Here is a 19,351-nt window from a genome sequence, read left to right as displayed (position 1 = left end):
GCCTGACTCGCCAGCCACTTAATTCTTCTGATTCAAACTAACATGAGACTTCTCGCTCTTCCTCCGACGACTCATCACAAACCCATTTGCCGGCTTTCAAGACTGCCCCTGGGTAACAACAATTTCTTTTTATTCTCTACCTCCTTATGCTTTCATAATTGTACTAACGTGTCATAACCCGTGCAGTGGCCAAGCAAAGCCTAGTAAAATACAAAGGTGACCAAGCCGACTAAAGATCCTAAAGCCGTTGAACCGGAGCAGCAAGTTCCAGCACCAGAAGTCTCTGAAAAGCAACCGGAAGACCCTGCCTATGATGTTCCGCCAGAAATTCCTGACCCCTCCGGCGACCAAACAAAACTCAATCCTTTGAATACTGAATCATCAAGCCCACTTAAGCCGTCAGAGACTCATATTGATGACATTATGATCACTGGCACCAGTTTTACAGAACCGGGAAATCCAACTGTCTTGGCCAAGCACTCCTCCAAACAAGAGGTTATTGAAAGGCAGAAAGTGAGGTTTGATGTTGCCCATTATGCGCAATTGATCAGCAGTGAAGTACTCTCTGGGTACCTCAACCAAGTACACTCCAGCCGCGATCTTGAAATTGATATGGTGAAGCAGATGCATCAGAAATATGAGGTATGAATTCCTGCTTAAATAAGTTATGTCCACCTTGCCAGCCCCCAAGTCTACTGGGTATTATTAATTTAAATATACTGTAGACTTTAGAAGAATCATGAACATCTTTGTAGAATCATTCCAGGGCCGGCTTTCGTCTCTATAACTGAACCGGATTTTTAAACAATTAACTTTGCATCCATAGCTCCCAAGGGCCAGTTTAATCTGCATGAATGAGTCGGTCCTTTTCACCATTGTTTATAAAGAGAGCTTACCTGTATAGCCCCCATAACCCGGCTGTGATTGTTTACGACACAACCAGGTTATCATAAAGTAGTAAGGAGACACAAGCGATATGCATTAGCCCCCAAGTGCCAAGTACTCTTGCTTGCAAAGTGCTTGGGACTTACTGTCATGAACTGTTGTATGAAAAATATTTCGGCAGGCATTAGCCCCCAAGTGCCAAGTGTTGTTGCTTGCAAAAGACTTGGGACTTATATTCCTGTAACTCGGATATGAATGTTTTTTGCAATTCTTGTGCTTGTACAGGATGCCACTGCTGATCTTCAATCACAGTTGTCTGATGCAAAGACCCGGCTGAAGAATCAAGAATCGGAGACCCAGAAAGCTGAGTCAAAATTCCAATTTAGCGTGGCTGAAATGGAAAAGCTGAAGACCAGTTTTGAGGCGGAGAGAAACAATTGGGCTGAAGAAAAGACTGCTTTGATGCAGCAAGCTGAAACAGCAGAGGTGACTCTTCAAGAGGTGACCACTGAGCTCACCAGCTTAAAACACCGTGTATCCCAGATGGTTTCTGCTATCTTTGGTGAGTCGCCTTCTTAAGCATCAAAAGTGAATCTTTTCCTTGATAGTATAAATCACCTCTAACCAATCTATGATTTACTCAGGTCCCAGGAGCAGCAATCTTAACCAAGATATGCTTGTGAAGCTCAAAGCTATCTACACTCTTGTTGAATAGCTATACACCGGAGCTCAGCATGCACTGGCCACAATTTCTCCAACTAATCAAGCACCTACTCTCTTGATAGATGTCTTGAAAAAACTTTCTATGCTTCCTGCTAGGATTGACGAGACGAAGCGATCATCTGCAAGAGCCGGTGCCGTGACAGCTTTGAGCCGGGCCAAAGCATGGTTGCCAGATCTAGACCCGGCTGATGTAGCCACTGGATACCCAAGCTTAAAATAAGATGGTACTCCGTTTGATCAAAAGGACTTCACGGCTTGCGTGAAAGAAATACGTCCAATGGCGACTCTGATTGCCAATGACTCTGACCTTTCAAAGTACCATCCGTCTTATAACAGGGAGAATCAGAAGATGCCTACACTGGCTTATAGAGTGATAGACCTAATCCCTCCAATCCGTAAGCATACTTTTGCCCCTGAAGTTGAGCTGTCTGAACTTATAGATGATGAAGCTGAATTTCAAGCTTTATGTGGCATCAATTGGTCATCACCAAATTTCCACACGGTGGAAGAGGACGAAGAACCGGAAAAGGATGATCCAGAAGCCTCAAGTCAGCAAGGCCAAGAAGAGTGAACCGCCGGGCGGTTTTAGATATTTGATCTTTTGAAAACACTTGATCTTGTTTGTCTCATGAAGTCATGTAATAGGGTAGGGAAACTTTAATCTGCCGTGCCATCGTGCACGTTACTGCTTTGCGCAATACTGCTCATCCGCCAGTTTAAGAAACCATCACTTTATGCTTATGGCCGCGTCAGATTGATTATTACCCTGCACACAAACAGATCACAAATGCCCTGGCGGCTTACCGCCGGGCGGGCCATGATACCCAATTGAAGCCAATGGGGACGGATAGGCCATAACCAAGGCCGGTCTAACCATAATGCTGACACAATTGTAAAAAATCGTACCTGTGATGTGTGCTGAGAGTGCCGGCTTAGCTGCTCCATGCAGTTAGAGTTTTTAGAGCTATAACTCTAAAACATAAGATTATTATTCTTTGGCAACTTAGAGTCTGCCATCCTGGCGAGTTGCAGAAACCCAAAGATGCTTCAAATATGAGACATAAATAGGGCAGCTTGGCCCGATTTGTAAAAACCATATGGCAAGAAAAAGCGATTATATATAAAGAAAAAAGAAGAAATCAAAAAATTCGAGGCTTTTGCAGGCCGCCAAGCCAAAGTTTCTTCTTCAATGAAACTAGCCTGATGGCCACTGGAAGGTACGCGCTTTCCGTGAGCCGGCACTCACATTAGCCAATTGACATTTGAACCCAGATAAGTCCGGGTCTTATTGAAAGATAGACTTATCAGGATTACGCGGGGTCAGAGTAGTATCGTGCATCACATGCCGATTTATCCAAGTTTCAAGGAAGGCGGCTTATGAGCCTGGATCTATCCTGACTATCTGTAAGCCATGCTCTCACATGACAAACTGGCGTTCTAACCTTAACAAGCTCAGGATCTTTTGTGAATACACCGTAAAAGATTGATTGTTAAGAGTTCGGCGGGCCAATCAGGATTACCTGATGAAGAAGCACCTGGTATACAGGTAGGATGACCCAGAAAGGTTATGTCCTCTTTGGTGAATACACCTATGTTTGAACAAGATAACCTGGTCAAGAGGGTAGTAATGCTATGTTCTCTTTGGTGAATACACCTATGTTTGAACAGGAAGCCCCCAAGTGACATACTTATGAATTGTGCTCGTCGGGGACCTATGTTTGAGCTGTGCTGTGCATCCAACTCTCTTTGGTCCCTGTAATTTGGGCGTCAAGCCTCTTAAGTGAACATGTAAAACGATGATAAAGACTCGGCTTCGAACAAGTGAAACGACAGAGGCCCTGAATTATCAGGGATGCCAGCTTTATTATACTGTTTAATAATATATACATCATCAAACTATGTACATCACGAGAGCTGGTGGCTCAAGTATAGTAGGGCCGAAGATGAGCAATATTCCACGGTCGACGGGTCTCCTCCTCCGATGTGCGTGAGTGCTACCTCTTGAGCACTGCGTTGGTTTTCCCTTGAAGAGGAAAGGGTGATGCAGCAAAGTAGCGTAAGTATTTCCCTCAGTTTTTGAGAACCAAGGTATCAATCCAGTAGGAGGCTACACACGAGTCCCTCGCACCTACACAAACAAATAAATCCTCGCAACCAACGCGATAAGGGGTTGCCAATCCCTACACGGTCACTTACGAGAGTGAGATCTGATAGATATGATAAGATAATATTTTTGGTATTTTTATGATAAAGATGCAAAGTAAATAAAGCAAAATAAAAGGAAACGGAAATAGCTAAGTGTTGGAAGATTAATATGATGGAAAATAGACCCGGGGGCCATAGGTTTCACTAGTGGCTTCTCTCGAGAGCATAAGTATTTACGGTGGGTGAACAAATTACTGTTGAGCAATTGACAGAATTGAGCATAGTTATGAGAATATCTAGGTATGATCATGTATATAGGCATCACGTCCGAGACAAGTAGACCGACTCCTGCCTGCATCTACTACTATTACTCCACACATCGACCGCTATCCAGCATGCATCTAGAGTATTAAGTTCATAAGAACAGAGTAACGCTTTAAGCAAGATGACATGATGTAGAGGGATAAACTCATGCAATATGATATAAACCCCATCTTGTTATCCTCGATGGCAACAATACAATACGTGCCTTGCTGCCCCTACTGTCACTGGGAAAGGACACCGCAAGATTGAACCCAAAGCTAAGCACTTCTCCCATTGCAAGAAAGATCAATCTAGTAGGCCAAACCAAACTGATAATTCGAAGAGACTTGCAAAGATAACCAATCATACATAAAAGAATTCAGAAGATTCAAATATTGTTCATAGATAAACTTGATCATAAACCCACAATTCATCGGTCTCAACAAACACACCGCAAAAGAAGATTACATCGAATAGATCTCCACAAGAGAGGGGGAGAACATTGTATTGAGATCCAAAAAGAGAGAGGAAGCCATCTAGCTAATAACTATGGACCCGAAGGTCTGAGGTAAACTACTCACACTTCATCGGAGAGGCTATGGTGTTGATGTAGAAGCCCTCCGTGATCGATGCCCCCTCCGGCGGAGCTCCGGAACAGGCCCCAAGATGGGATCTCACGGGTACAGAAGGTTGCGGCGGTGGAATTAGGTTTTTGGCTCCGTATCTGGTAGTTTGGGGGTACGTAGGTATATATAGGAGGAAGGAGTACGTCGGTGGAGCAACGTGGGGCCCACGAGGGTGGAGGGCGCGCCCAGGGGGGTAGGCGCGCCCCCTACCTCGTGGCTTCCTGGTAGCTTTCTTGACGTAGGGTCCAAGTCCTCTGGATCACGTTCGTTCCGAAAATCACGTTCCCGAAGGTTTCATTCCGTTTGGACTCCGTTTGATATTCTTTTTCTGCGAAACTCTGAAATAGGCAAAAAACAGCAATTCTGGGCTGGGCCTCCGGTTAATAGGTTAGTCCCAAAAATAATATAAAAGTGTATAATAAAGCCCAATAATGTCCAAAACAGAAGATAATATAGCATGGAGCAATCAAAAATTATAGATACGTTGGAGACGTATCAAGCATCCCCAAGCTTAATTCCTGCTCGTCCTCGAGTAGGTAAATGATAAAAACAGAATTTTTGATGTGGAATGCTACTTGGCATAATTTCAATGTAATTCTTCTTAATTGTGGTATGAATATTCAGATCCGAAAGATTCAAGATAAAAGTTCAATATTGACATAAAAATAATAATACTTCAAGCATACTAACTAAGCAATTATGTCCTCTCAAAATAACATGGCCAAAGAAAGTTCATCCCTACAAAATCATATAGTTTAGTCATGCTCCATTTTCGTCACACAAGAATGCTCTCATCATGCACAACCCCGATGACAAGCCAAGCAATTGTTTCATACTTTAGTAATCTCAAACTTTTCAACCTTCACGCAATACATGAGCGTGAGCCATGGATATAGCACTATGGGTGGAATAGAATATGATGATGGGGGTTATGTGGAGAAGACAAAAAAGGAGAAAGTCTCACATCAACGAGGCTAATCAATGAGCTATGGAGATGCCCATCGATTGATGTTAATGCAAGGAGTAGGGATTGCCATGCAACGGATGCACTAGAGCTATAAATATATGAAAGCTCAACAAAAGAAACTAAGTTGATGTGCATCCAACTTGCTTGCTCACGAAGACCTAGGGCACTTGAGGAGGCCCATTGTTGGAATATACAAGCCAAGTTCTATAATGAAAAATTCCCACTAGTATATGAAAGTGACAAAACAAGAGACTCTCTATTATGAAGATCATGGTGCTACTTTGAAGCACAAGTGTGGTAAAAGGATAGTAACATTGTCCCTTCTCTCTTTTTCTCTCACTTTTTTTGGGCCTTCTCTTTTTTTGGCCTTTCTCTCTTTTTTTATTCCTCACTTGGGACAATACTCTATAAAATGATGATCATCACACTTCTATTTACTTACAACTCAATGATTACAACTCGATACTAGAACAAAGTATGACTTCATATGAATGCCTCCGGCGGTGTACCGGGATATGCAATGAACCAAGAGTGACATGTATGAAAGAATTATGAACGGTGGCTTTGCCACAAATACTATGTCAACTACATGATCATGCAAAGCAATATGACAATGATGAACGTGTCATGATAAACGGAATGGTGGAAAGTTGCATGGCAATATATCTCGGAATGGCTATGGAAATGCCATAATAGGTAGGTATGGTGGCTGTTTTGAGGAAGATATAAGGAGGTTTATGTGTGAAAGAGCGTATCATATCACGGGGTTTGGATGCACCGGCGAAGTTTGCACCAACTCTCAATGTGAGAAAGGGCAATGCACGGTACCGAAGAGGCTAGCAATGGTGGAAAGGTGAGAGTGCGTATAATCCATGGACTCAACATTAGTCATAAAGAACTCACATACTTATTGCAAAAATCTACAAGTCATCAAAAACCAAGCACTACGCGCATGCTCCTAGGGGGATAGATTGGTAGGAAAAGACCATCGCTCGTCCCCGACCGCCACTCATAAGGAGGACAATCAAAGAACACCTCATGTTTCAAATTTGTTACATAACGTTTACCATACGTGCATGCTACGGGACTTGCAAACTTCAACACAAGTATTTCTCAAATTCACAACTACTCAACTAGCACAACTTTAATATTACTACCTCCATGTCTCAAAACAATCATCAAGCATCAAACTTCTCTTAGTATTCAACACACTCATAAGAAAGTTTTTACTAATCTTGAATACCTAGCATATTAGGATTATTTAAGCAAATTACCATGCTATTTAAGACTCTCAAAATAATCTAAGTGAAGCATGAGAGATCAATAGTTTCTATAAAACAAATCCACCACCGTGCTCTAAAAGATATAAGTGAAGTACTAGAGCAAAAACTATATAACTCAAAAGATATAAGTGAAGCACATAGAGTATTCTAATAATTTCCGAATCATGTGTGTCTCTCTCAAAAGGTGTGTACAGCAAAGATGATTGTGGTAAACTAAAAAGCAAAGACTCAAATCATACAAGACGCTCCAAGCAAAACACATATCATGTGGTGAATAAAAATATAGCTCCAAGTAAAGTTACCGATGGAAGTAGACGAAAGAGGGGATGCCTTCCGGGGCATCCCCAAGCTTTGGCTTTTAGGTGTCCTTAGATTATCTTGGGGGTGCCATGGGCATCCCCAAGCTTAGGCTCGTGCCACTCCTTGTTCTATAATCCATCAAATCTTTCACCCAAAACTTCAAAACTTCACAACACAAAACTCAGCAGAAAATCTCGTGAGCTCCGTTAGCGAAAGAAAACAAAAGACCACTTCAAGGTACTGTAATGAACTCATTCTTTATTTATATTGGTGTTAAACCTACTGTATTCCAACTTCTCTATGGTTTATAAACTATTTTACTAGCCATAGATTCATCAAAATAAGCAAACAACACACGAAAAACAGAATCTGTCAAAAACAGAACAGTCTGTAGTAATCTGTAACTAACGCAAACTTCTGGAACTCCAAAACATCAGCCAACATAGGACGACCTAGAAAATTTGTTTATTGATCAGCAGCAATTGGAATCAATATTTTATCACGTTCTGGTGATTTTTAACAATTATTTTCGTGAACAGAAAGTTTCTGGAATTTTCTGCAAGATCAAATAACTATCATCCAAGAAGATCCTATAGGTTTAACTTGGCACAAACACTAATTAAAACATAAAAACACATCTAACCAGAGGCTAGAACAAATATTTATTCCTAAACAGAAGCAAAAAGCAAAAAAACTAAAAATAAAATTGGGTTGCCTCCCAACAAGCGCTATCGTTTAACGCCCCTAGCTAGGCACAATAGCAAGGATAGATCTAGGTAGTGCCATAGTAATAGGATAGATCATTAAAACTCATTTCATATTCTCTACGTTCAGCATCAAGTTTCCTTTGAGGCAAGCAAAAGTAATCAAAAGGGCTAAATTTAATGGGACAAAAGTCCCCAAGATCAATTTTAGGAGGTATAGGTTCCTCCTTCGGCCCTTCATATTGCACAACCAATTCATCATTATAAGCATTCTTTTGACAGAACTTTGTGAGCCTATACTCGAGAGAATATCCTAGATTATTATTTCGAATAGCCAAATCATCATTAAGTTCAGAAATTCTATCAACTAGAACATTGGTAGCAACCTTTTTTCTAAGGTTTTCATTGAAAGCAACATAGTCTAGAGATTGAAAACGCATTATTTCTTCTTGATCAAAGAGGATAACCTCTATGGGAGGACGGCTAGCGTCCACCCTATAATGCGCAAAGATTTCCTTGGCCTCTTTTATTATAAATCTGAACTCATGAGCCAAAAAGATAGTAGCAGCACGCTTAACGGAAGAATGCTCTATATTAGAAAATTCTAGGAAAATCCTTTGTATGCAAGGGTGCAAGTGCATAAATTGTCTTTCAAGTTCAACTATAAGCATGGCAATAGCGTCAGCAAGACTACTAGTTCTATGAAGAATGGAACTGCCCATAGAAGGCAAAGCACCGACACAAGTAAAGAAATCTTGAATAACCCCTTTCCCAATAATATTACCACTACCAATTCAAAACTTTTTTGTATGCAAGGTAGGGGGTTCTTCAGCAGGAGCATCAAAATTTTCCATGATATTATTATTGTCCATATTGACAATAATTACCCTAATTTCAGACATAACGGTAGAAAGAGTGAGGGGCAAAAGGGAAAGAAGAAGATGAACGGAAAAGAGAGGGCGAATAAAATGGCAAGGGTGAAGTGGGGGAGAGGAAAACGAGAGGCAAATGGCAAATAATGTAATGCGGGAGATAAGGGTTTGTGATGGGTACTTGGTATGTTGACTTTTGCGTAGACCTCCCCGGCAACGGCGCCAGAAATGGCTCGTTGTCGGGAGTCCAAATCTTGACTTGACCTTGCGTAAGCCTCCCCGGCAACGGCGCCAGAAATCCTTCTTGCTACCTCTTGAGCACTGCGTTGGTTTTCCCTTGAAGGGAAAGGGTGATGCAGCAAAGTAGCGTAAGTATTTCCCTCAGTTTTTGAGAACCAAGGTATCAATCCAGTAGGAGGCTACACACGAGTCCCTCGCACCTACACAAACAAATAAATCCTCGCAACCAACGCGATAAGGGGTTGTCAATCCCTACACGGTCACTTACGAGAGTGAGATCTGATAGATATGATAAGATAATATTTTTGGTATTTTTTGATAAAGATGCAAAGTAAAAAAAATAAAAGGCAACGGAAATAGCTAAGTGTTGGAAGATTAATATGATGGAAAATAGACCCGGGGGCCATAGGTTTCACTAGTGGCTTCTCTCGAGAGCATAAGTATTTACGGTGGGTGAACAAATTACTGTTGAGCAATTGACAGAATTGAGCATAGTTATGAGAATATCTAGGTATGATCATGTATATAGGCATCACGTCCGAGACAAGTAGACCGACTCCTGCCTGCATCTACTACTATTACTCCACACATCGACCGCTATCCAGCATGCATCTAGAGTATTAAGTTCATAAGAACAGAGTAACGCTTTAAGCAAGATGACATGATGTAGAGGGATAAACTCATGCAATATGATATAAACCCCATCTTGTTATCCTCGATGGCAACAATACAATACGTGCCTTGCTGCCCCTACTGTCACTGGGAAAGGACACCGCAAGATTGAACCCAAAGCTAAGCACTTCTCCCATTGCAAGAAAGATCAATCTAGTAGGCCAAACCAAACTGATAATTCGAAGAGACTTGCAAAGATAACCAATCATACATAAAAGAATTCAGAAGATTCAAATATTGTTCATAGATAAACTTGATCATAAACCCACAATTCATCGGTCTCAACAAACACACCGCAAAAGAAGATTACATCGAATAGATCTCCACAAGAGAGGGGGAGAACATTGTATTGAGATCCAAAAAGAGAGAGGAAGCCATCTAGCTAATAACTATGGACCCGAAGGTCTGAGGTAAACTACTCACACTTCATCGGAGAGGCTATGGTGTTGATGTAGAAGCCCTCCGTGATCGATGCCCCCTCCGGCGGAGCTCCGGAACAGGCCCCAAGATGGGATCTCACGGGTACAGAAGGTTGCGGCGGTGGAATTAGGTTTTTGGCTCCGTATCTGGTAGTTTGGGGGTACGTAGGTATATATAGGAGGAAGGAGTACGTCGGTGGAGCAACATGGGGCCCACGAGGGTGGAGGGCGCGCCCAGGGGGGTAGGCGCGCCCCCTACCTCGTGGCTTCCTGGTAGCTTTCTTGACGTAGGGTCCAAGTCCTCTGGATCATGTTCGTTCCGAAAATCACGTTCCCGAAGGTTTCATTCCGTTTGGACTCCGTTTGATATTCTTTTTCTGCGAAACTCTGAAATAGGCAAAAAACAGCAATTCTGGGCTGGGCCTCCGGTTAATAGGTTAGTCCCAAAAATAATATAAAAGTGTATAATAAAGCCCAATAATGTCCAAAACAGAAGATAATATAGCATGGAGCAATCAAAAATTATAGATACGTTGGAGACGTATCAGTGAGTCCTTGTGGCCTCGAATAAGATAGTACGACCCATTATGTAGATTCTTGCTGACCACAAAAGGTCCGTCCCAAGGTGGGCCAGTTTGTGCATATCAGTTTGATCCTGGATAAGCCGGAGCACCAGGTCGCCTTCTTGAAAGGTTCTGGTTTTGACCCGGCGGCTGTGATAACGACATAGGTCCTGTTGATAAATCGATGAACGAGCCGCCGCGAGATCACGCTCCTCATCCAACAGGTCAAGTGCATCCTGACGTGCCCTTTCATTATCAGCATCAACATAAGCCGCCACACGGGGTGAATCATGACAGATGTCACTAGGGAGAACTGCCTCTGCCCCATAAACCATGAAGAAAGGTGTGTAACGGTAGATCTGTTGGGGGTTGTATTCATACTCCATAACACTGAAGGTAACTCCTCCACCCAACAGCCCGGCGTTCTTTGCAAAGGAACCATGAGCCGGGGCTTGATGCCTCGCAGAATCTCTTGATTAGCTTGTTCCGCTTGACCATTAGACCGGGGGTGAGCCATGGAGGAAACATCAAGTCGATTATGCTCCCGTTGACAAAATTCTTTGATAACACCTTTAGACAGATTAGTGCCATTGTCCGTTATAATGCTGTGGGGAAAGCCAAAACGGAAGATCACCTTCTTAATGAATTGAACCGCTGTTGCTGCATCACACTTGCTAACCGGCTCTGCTTCAACCCATTTAGTAAACTTGTCAACTGCCACCAAAAGGTGGGTCTTCTTATCTTTGGACCTCTTGAAAGGCCCAACCATATCAAGCCCGCAGGTCGCAAACGGCCAAGTAATTGGAATCATCCTCAACTCTTGAGCCGGCACATGAGCTCGTCGTGAAAACTTCTGGCAACCATCACATTTACCGACCAGATCCTCAGCATTCGCATGAGCCATCAACCAATAAAACCCATGAATAAAAGCCTTGGATACGAGAGATTTAGAGCCGGCATGATGACCACAATCTCCTTCATGAATCTCTCGTAGAATCTCACAACCTTCTCCAGGAGAGACGCAACGCTGAAACGCCATCTGCCTGGCCAAGATCTCATCCTCAGGCAACTCGCCCCGGGTCATATAAGCCAGATATGGAACTGTCCAATCAGGAATGTCATGAAGAGCCGCCACCAATTGTACTTCCTGGTCAGGAATAACAAGATCCTCCTCTGTAGGTAATTTGACAGAAGGGTTAAGCAGAATACCCAGGAATATGTTAGGTGGCACCGACTTACGTTGAGACCCTAACCGGCTTAAAGTGTCAGCCGCTTCATTCTTCCTGCGATCAATATGTTCAACTTGGTAACCCTTGAAGTGACCTGCAATAGCATCAACCTCTCGACGATAAGCCGCCATGAGTGGATCCTTAGAATCCCAAGTGCCTGAAACTTGTTGAGCTACCAGATCTGAGTCACCGAAGCACCTCACCCGGCTTAAGTTCATCTCTTTAGCCATCCGAAGACCATGGAGCAAGGCCTCATACTCAGCTGCATTGTTAGTACAAGGGAACATTAACCAGAGAACATAAGAAAATTTATCACCTCGTGGGGAAGTCAAGACAACTCCAGCCCCCGAGCCTTCCAACTGCCTGGATCCATCAAAGTGAATAGTCCAATATGTGTTATCCGGCTTTTCCTCAGGCGTCTGAAACTCCGTCCAATAATTGATAAAATCCACGAGTGCTTGTGACTTGATGGCCGTACAAGGGACATACTTTAAACCATGGGGTCCAAGCTCAATGGCCCACTTGGCTACCCGACCTGTGGCTTCTCTGTTTTGGATGATATCCCCTAAAGGAGCAGAGCTAACCACAGTAATGGGATGACCCAGAAAATATTGCTTGAGCTTCTGGCTTGCCATGAAGACCCCATACACCAGCTTCTGCCTATGCGGATACCTCTACTTGGACTCAATAGGTACCTCGCTGATGTAGTAAACCGGCCGTGGAACCGGGTACTCCTTGCCTGCCTCTTTCCTTTCCACCACAATGGCCACACTGACAGCCTGGCTATTAGCTGCCACATATAACAACAAAGGCTCCTTATCAATGGGAGCAGTAAGAACGGGCGGCTCTGCTAACTGTATCTTCAGATCCTCAAACACTTGATTAGCAGCATCACTCCAAACAAAGTGATCTGTTTTCTTCATCATCTTGTAAAGAGGGATAGCCTTCTCACCTAACCGGCTTATGAACCTGCTTAAGGCCACAATACGACCCGCCAAACGCTGAACATCATTGACGCATGCCGGTTTAGCTAAGGAAGTAATAGGCTTGATCTTCTCCGGGTTAGCTTCAATGCCTCTGTTAGAAACCAGAAAACACAAGGTTACCCACCGGTACACCAAAAACACACTTGGCCGGGTTAAGCATCATTTTATAAACCCAGAGATTGTCAAACGTCTCCTTCAAAACATCAATCAGGGTCTCCTTCTTCCTGGATTTCACCACAGTCTCATCTACGTAAGCATGAACATTACGCCCGATTTGAGTGTGAAGGCAATTCTGCACCCACCGCTGGTAAGTCGCCTGGGCACTCTTGAGCCCAAAAGGCATAGACACATAGCAGAAGGCTCCAAACGGAGTAATGAAAGATGTCTTCTCCTGGTCCTTAACCGCCATCTTGATCTGATGATAACCAGAATAAGCATCCAAAAAACTAAAACGCTCACAACCCGCCGTAGCATCAATGATTTGATCAATACGAGGGAGAGCAAATGGATCAGCCGGACAAGCCTTGTTTAAATCCATGTAATCCACACACATTCACCAAGTGCCGTTCTTCTTAAGCACTAACACCGGGTTAGCCAACCACTCAGGATGAAAAACTTTAACAATAAACCCGGCCGCCAAGAGCCGGGCCACTTCTTCACCAATGGCCTTCCGCCTCTCCTCGTTAAAATGATGAAGGAATTGCTTGACTGGTTTAAACTTCAGATCAATATTAAGAGTGTGCTCAGCGAGTTCCCTCGGTACACCCGGCATGTCTGAAGGTTTCCATGCAAAGATGTCCCGGTTCTCATGGATGAACTAGATGAGCGCGCTTTCCTATTTCGGATCCAGATTAGCACTGATGCTGAACTGCTTAGATGAGTTGCCAGGAACAAAATCAACCATTTTATTGTCATCTACTGATTTAAACTTTAGCGAAGGATCATGCTCTGTAGTTGTCTTTTCAAGGACGTTATGTCCGCCGGGTCAACATTATCCTTGTAAAATTTCAACTCCTCCGTTGCACAAACAGACTCAGCATAAGCAGCATCGCCTTCTTCACACTCCAAGGCCACCTTGCGACTCCCATGCACTGTGATGGTGCCCTTGTAACCTGGCATCTTAAGTTGCAAGTAGACATAACAAGGCCTCGCCATGAATTTAGCATAAGCCATCCGCCCAAACAGAGCATGATAAGGGCTCTTGATCTTAACCACTTCGAAGGTTAGAGTCTCAGATATGGAATCATGCTCATCTCCAAAGGCAACCTCCAAAGATATCTTACCCACTGGATATGCCGACTTACCTGGCACCACCCCATGGAAAACGGTGTTTGACGGCTTAAGATTTTTGTCGGTGAGTCCCATGCGACGGAAGGTTTGATAGTAAAGTCTATTAATGCTGCTGCCTCCATCCATGAGCACTTTAGTAAATTTATAGCCCCCAACCTGAGGCGCCACCACTAGAGCCAGGTGACCCGGATTGTCAACCCGGGGCGGATGATCGTCACGACTCCACACAATAGGTTGTTCCGACCATCGTAAGTAACGCGGCACCGCTGGCTCAACAGCATTCATTGCCCTCTTATGAAGCTTCTGATCCCGCTTACACAAGCTAGTGGTGAAGACATGTTACTGTCCACTATTCAATTGCTTCGGGTTGCTCTGATAACCATACTGTTGCTGCTACTGATTTCCCTGATTATTCTGCTGGTTGTAGCCACCCTGATTGCCTTGGCCTTGAAACCCGGAACTTGAACCGCCACCTCCATGACCCGGACCATGAGGGCCGGACCCTGAATCGCCGTTCGGGCCATGGTTGTGCTGGAAAGACTCCCTGAAGTGTCTCATGATACTGCAATCCTTCCACAGATGGGTAGACGACTTCTCCTCCGTTTCGTGCTTCAGACATGGATGATTCAGTATTGCTTCAAGGTCAAATTTTGTCCCTTGAGCCGGCCTCCCCTTACGACGCTGGTTATAATTCCGTGTGCTGGTGTTAGCCACAAAATCATCAGCTTTGCGCTTACCGTTGCCGCCCTGATTGGTAGGGTTGTACTGCTATCCCCTCATACCACTACTCTTCTTTCCCTTTCCCAATCTTTCATCCTCAGAGTCGGGGTCCTTGGTACTATCAGAGTCGGCATACTTGACAAGAGCCACCATGAGCTCCCCCATATCACTGCAATGACGTTTGAGCCGCCCAAGCTTCTGCTTGAGTGGAAGGAAACAACAATTTTTCTCCAACATTAAAACCGCCGAGCCGACCTTGATGTTATCTGAATAATGTATGATAGTCGAGACCCGACGCACCCAGCTGGTTGTCGATTCACCCTCGGCTTGAAGACAAGAAACCAAATCCATGATTGACATAGGCTGTTTGCACGTCTCTTTGAAATTTTGGATAAACCGGGCCTTCAGGTCTGCCCACGACCCAATGGAGTTGGCATGTAGCCCCTTCAGCCAAGTACGAGCCGTCCCTTCCAGCATCATGGTGAAATATTTAGCATATGCAGCCTCACTAACATCTAGCATCTCCATAGCCATCTCATAACTCTCCACCCAAGCCTCAGGGGGCTGATCTGCTGTCTAATTAGGCACCTTATGAGGGCCCTTAAAATCCTTGGTCAAACGCTCATTTCGAAGAGCCGCCGTTAAACACGGTACACCCCAAACTCTAGAAGTCACACCTGCCTCCACTAAAGTTGTTGGGTAAACCGGCGTGTGCGGATGAGCCGCCAGCTCGGCCTCCCGGCGCGCTCTGCCTTGGTCCACCAAGTTCTGTGCATTGGCACCATTACGCGCCGGGTCATGCCCATGAGGTTGGTTACGGCGCCGCTCAGTACTTGAAATTGCTGGCGAGTCAATGTGCCTACTGTAGCTCCGGCTTGGACGAGGGGTCGAATGAATCCGGTCACGACTATAAGAATAAGCCTGATACTGTACCAAAGCTGTTGAAGAAGTTCCCTGGCCCTTTGGGTTTCAACCGTCGTTGGAGTCTCGCCCTCGACTGGCAGAGCCGCCAATCGCATGGCTCCAGCAATCATATTGTCTAAAGGGTTGGAATAGTGACCCGGCGGTGTTACCACATGCTGAGGCGGGGTGTTATTCATATGCAGAGAACCTGTCACGCCTGGCTGAACCGGCACTCCATCCCCTGGCGCTTCAGTCATCTGGTTTATCATTGGCGGGTTACTGGCCCCCGCTCCAGGTGTGTTGAAGAGGTTCCTCGACTCATAAACTGAGGGCAAACGACTCTGGTGTTTTCTCCTCAAGACTTCGTTTGAAGCGTTCTGATCCACCGTGAGCCGGTATGAATCCGCTTGAATCCGTTGTGCTTGGGCGTTCAAAACGGCCCGCTCTGCGGTCATCCTAGCGTTTTCCACCACCAGCTCTACCTTGGCTTGCGCTTCTCATCACGTAACTTAGCCACATCCACCTTATGCTGTTCCTAGTTGTCTGGGGTTACCTCCACCCCCATCAGCGTTGCCAGATCCTCCAATAGATCCGTTAAAACCTCAGCCGGCGGGCGTGCTGACCCGTCAGCTCCTGCTGCCGTTACCGCCGCTGCACTGGAAGTCATAGCCGCAGCGGTTGTCGAACCGAGAACCGGTTGGGTGCCAGCCATGAAGATCGCCACCCTGTTCGACGGCTCACGGGGGTCCGGAATACTGTCGCCATCGGAACAGCCCCCAAGCCATCCGTCTTGTAGTTGATACATTGAATTGGTCTCGCCCGTGGATGATTCATCATCAGAGTAGATGGCCGTCTCACCGCCAGACACAGAGCCTTCCAATTCAGCCCATGGATGAATCCAACAAAGGCACGCTTCACAACGGGTTGAATCCGGGCCGGTCGTGCATGCTGAGCCGTCTCGATGATGTCGGTGCAGATGTCCGCCTCAGGGCCCGGTTCGCCGATCTTGCCGATGAAGACGTGGATTCTGCCGAAGGGGACCCAATACCTGTACTCAATTGAACCGGCCTCGGGGCCCCAGCCTGCATCGTCGATGTAGAGCTTTCCGTGATGACTCTTGGTCATTCGGCCCATAGCGTATCCCTTGATCCCTTCAAAGCTGCCCTTCAAAAACTCAAAACCACCGTGCGCAGGCCCCACGGTGGGCGCCAACTGTCGTGGAATTGTCACGGCAGATGTCCTCGTAGAAGGACTTAGTTGTGGAGCCATTGCGACGAGGTTAGCTTAAAGGGGTTAAACGGGACAAAGGACATGTGGAGTTTATACTGGTTCGGCCCCTTGCGATGAAGGTAAAAGCCTAATCCAGTTTGAGGTGGTATTACTAGGGTTTCGATTACCAGGGAGCGAATACGCTTGGCCTGGCTTTCGGTCTGTTGTTTCTTGCCCTAAGCCGCTGTTGGGTCGTTCCCTTATATACATGGGTTGACGCCCCACGGCTTACAGAGTCCCGGCCGGCTCATACAAACGTGTCCGGCCCGGTGACTTATCTTACATGCCTTACAATACAAGTTTACATATACATGGCGGTTTACACTTACGGGCCTTAAGTCGCCTTCGGGTTTGGGCCCTTTAACAAGCCTACTTCATGAACCGCCTTCTTCAACATACTCATGCGCTTTGTTTAGATGAACCACAATTGAAATAACTCGGCCCCTCCTGGGCAGGTCATATCCAATAGTCATATCCCCAACAGTATTAGTCACATGGCGATGTGAACTAATCACATGGTGATGAGAACTATTGGTGTTAAATCACATGGCGATGTGAACTAGTTTATTGACTCTAGTGCAAGTGGGAGACTGAAGGAAATATGCCCTAGAGGCAATAATAAAGTTGTTATTTATATTTCCTTATATCATGGTAAATGTTTATTATTCATGATAGAATTGTATTAACCGAAAACTTAGTACATGTGTGAATACATAGACAAAACAGAGTGTCCCTAGTATGCCTCTACTTGACTAGCTCGTTGGTCAAAGATGGTTATGTTTCCTGACCATAGACATGTGTTGTCATTTGATGAGCGGGATCACATCATTAGAGAACTATGTGACGGACAAGACCCATCCTTTAGCCTAGCATAATGATCATTTAGTTTTATTGCTATTGCTTTCTTCATGACTTATACATATTCCTTTGACAATGAGATTATGCAACTCCCGAATACCGGAGGAACACCTTGTGTGCTATCAAACATCACAACGTAACTAGGTGATTATAGTGATGCTCTATAGGTGTCTCCGAAGGTGTTTGTTGGGTTGGCATAGATCGAGATTAGGATTTGTCACTCCGTGTATCGGAGAGGTATCTCTAGGCCCTCTCAGTAATGCACATCACTATAAGCCTTGCAAGCAATGTGACTAATGAGTTAGTTGCAGGATGATGCATTACGGAACGAGTAAAGAGACTTGCCTATAATGACATTGAACTAGGTATGGTGATATCGATGATCGAATCTTGGGCAAGTAACATACCGATGACAAAGGGAACAACGTATGTTTTTATGCGGTTTGACCGATAAAGATCTTCGTAGAATGTAGGAGCCCATATGAGAATCCAGTTTCCGCTATTGGTTATTGACCGGAGATGTTTTTTGGTCATGTCTACATAGTTCTCGAACCCGTAGGGTCCTCACGCTTAACGTTCGATGACGATTTGTATTATGAGTTTCGTGTTTTGATGAACCGAAGGTTTTTCAGAGTCCCGGATGAGATCATGGACATGACGAGGAGTCTCAAAATGGCTGAGACATAAAGATTCATATATTGGAAGGTTACATTCGGACACCGGAATGGTTCGGGTCGTTTCGGGTGAGTTTCGGAGTACTGGGGGTTACCGGAACCCCCGGGAAGTTATTGGGCCTCATGGGCCTTTTGGTGGAAGAGAGGGGGCCGGCTAGGGAGTGGCGCGCGCCCCCCCTAGCACAAACCGAATTGGTTTAGGGTTTGAGGGACCCTTTTCCTTCTCTCCTCCTCCTCCTTCCCTCCTTCTCCTACTAGGAATAGGAAAGACGAGGGGAATCCTACTTGGACTGGGGAGTCCTAGTAGGATTCCCCACACCTGGCGCGCCCCTAGGGCCGGCCACCTCTGTAACATCCCAAATTTTCAATTTGGAATGTTATACATAGGTCATTCATGCATATCATATTTTTATTGCATTTCGTTTCGCGATCCTCGAAATTCTAAGCAACTCAAGGAACCTCGGAGAGAGTTGGGGATTTCACGTTTTTCATATTTGACTTTTATCCAATATTGAAACAAGGATCACTTTGGTTTTAATTTATTTTTCTCTCCGAAAATATTTCATATCAATATATATGAGAGGAGATAATATGACTTCTCCAAAATAATGAAATATTGGAGGAAAAATATTAAAATCAAATAAATGATTTTATTCAGGTTTTATTGCAATTTTATTTGCATTAGGAAACATACACATTTTTCAAAAATTGCATTTTAGG

This window comes from Triticum aestivum, chromosome 3D (genome assembly GCF_018294505.1).
Source record: "Triticum aestivum cultivar Chinese Spring chromosome 3D, IWGSC CS RefSeq v2.1, whole genome shotgun sequence".
NCBI lineage: Eukaryota > Viridiplantae > Streptophyta > Magnoliopsida > Poales > Poaceae > Triticum > Triticum aestivum.
The sequence above is the reverse complement of the archived record's forward strand: the minus strand, read 5'-3'. Positions refer to the sequence as shown.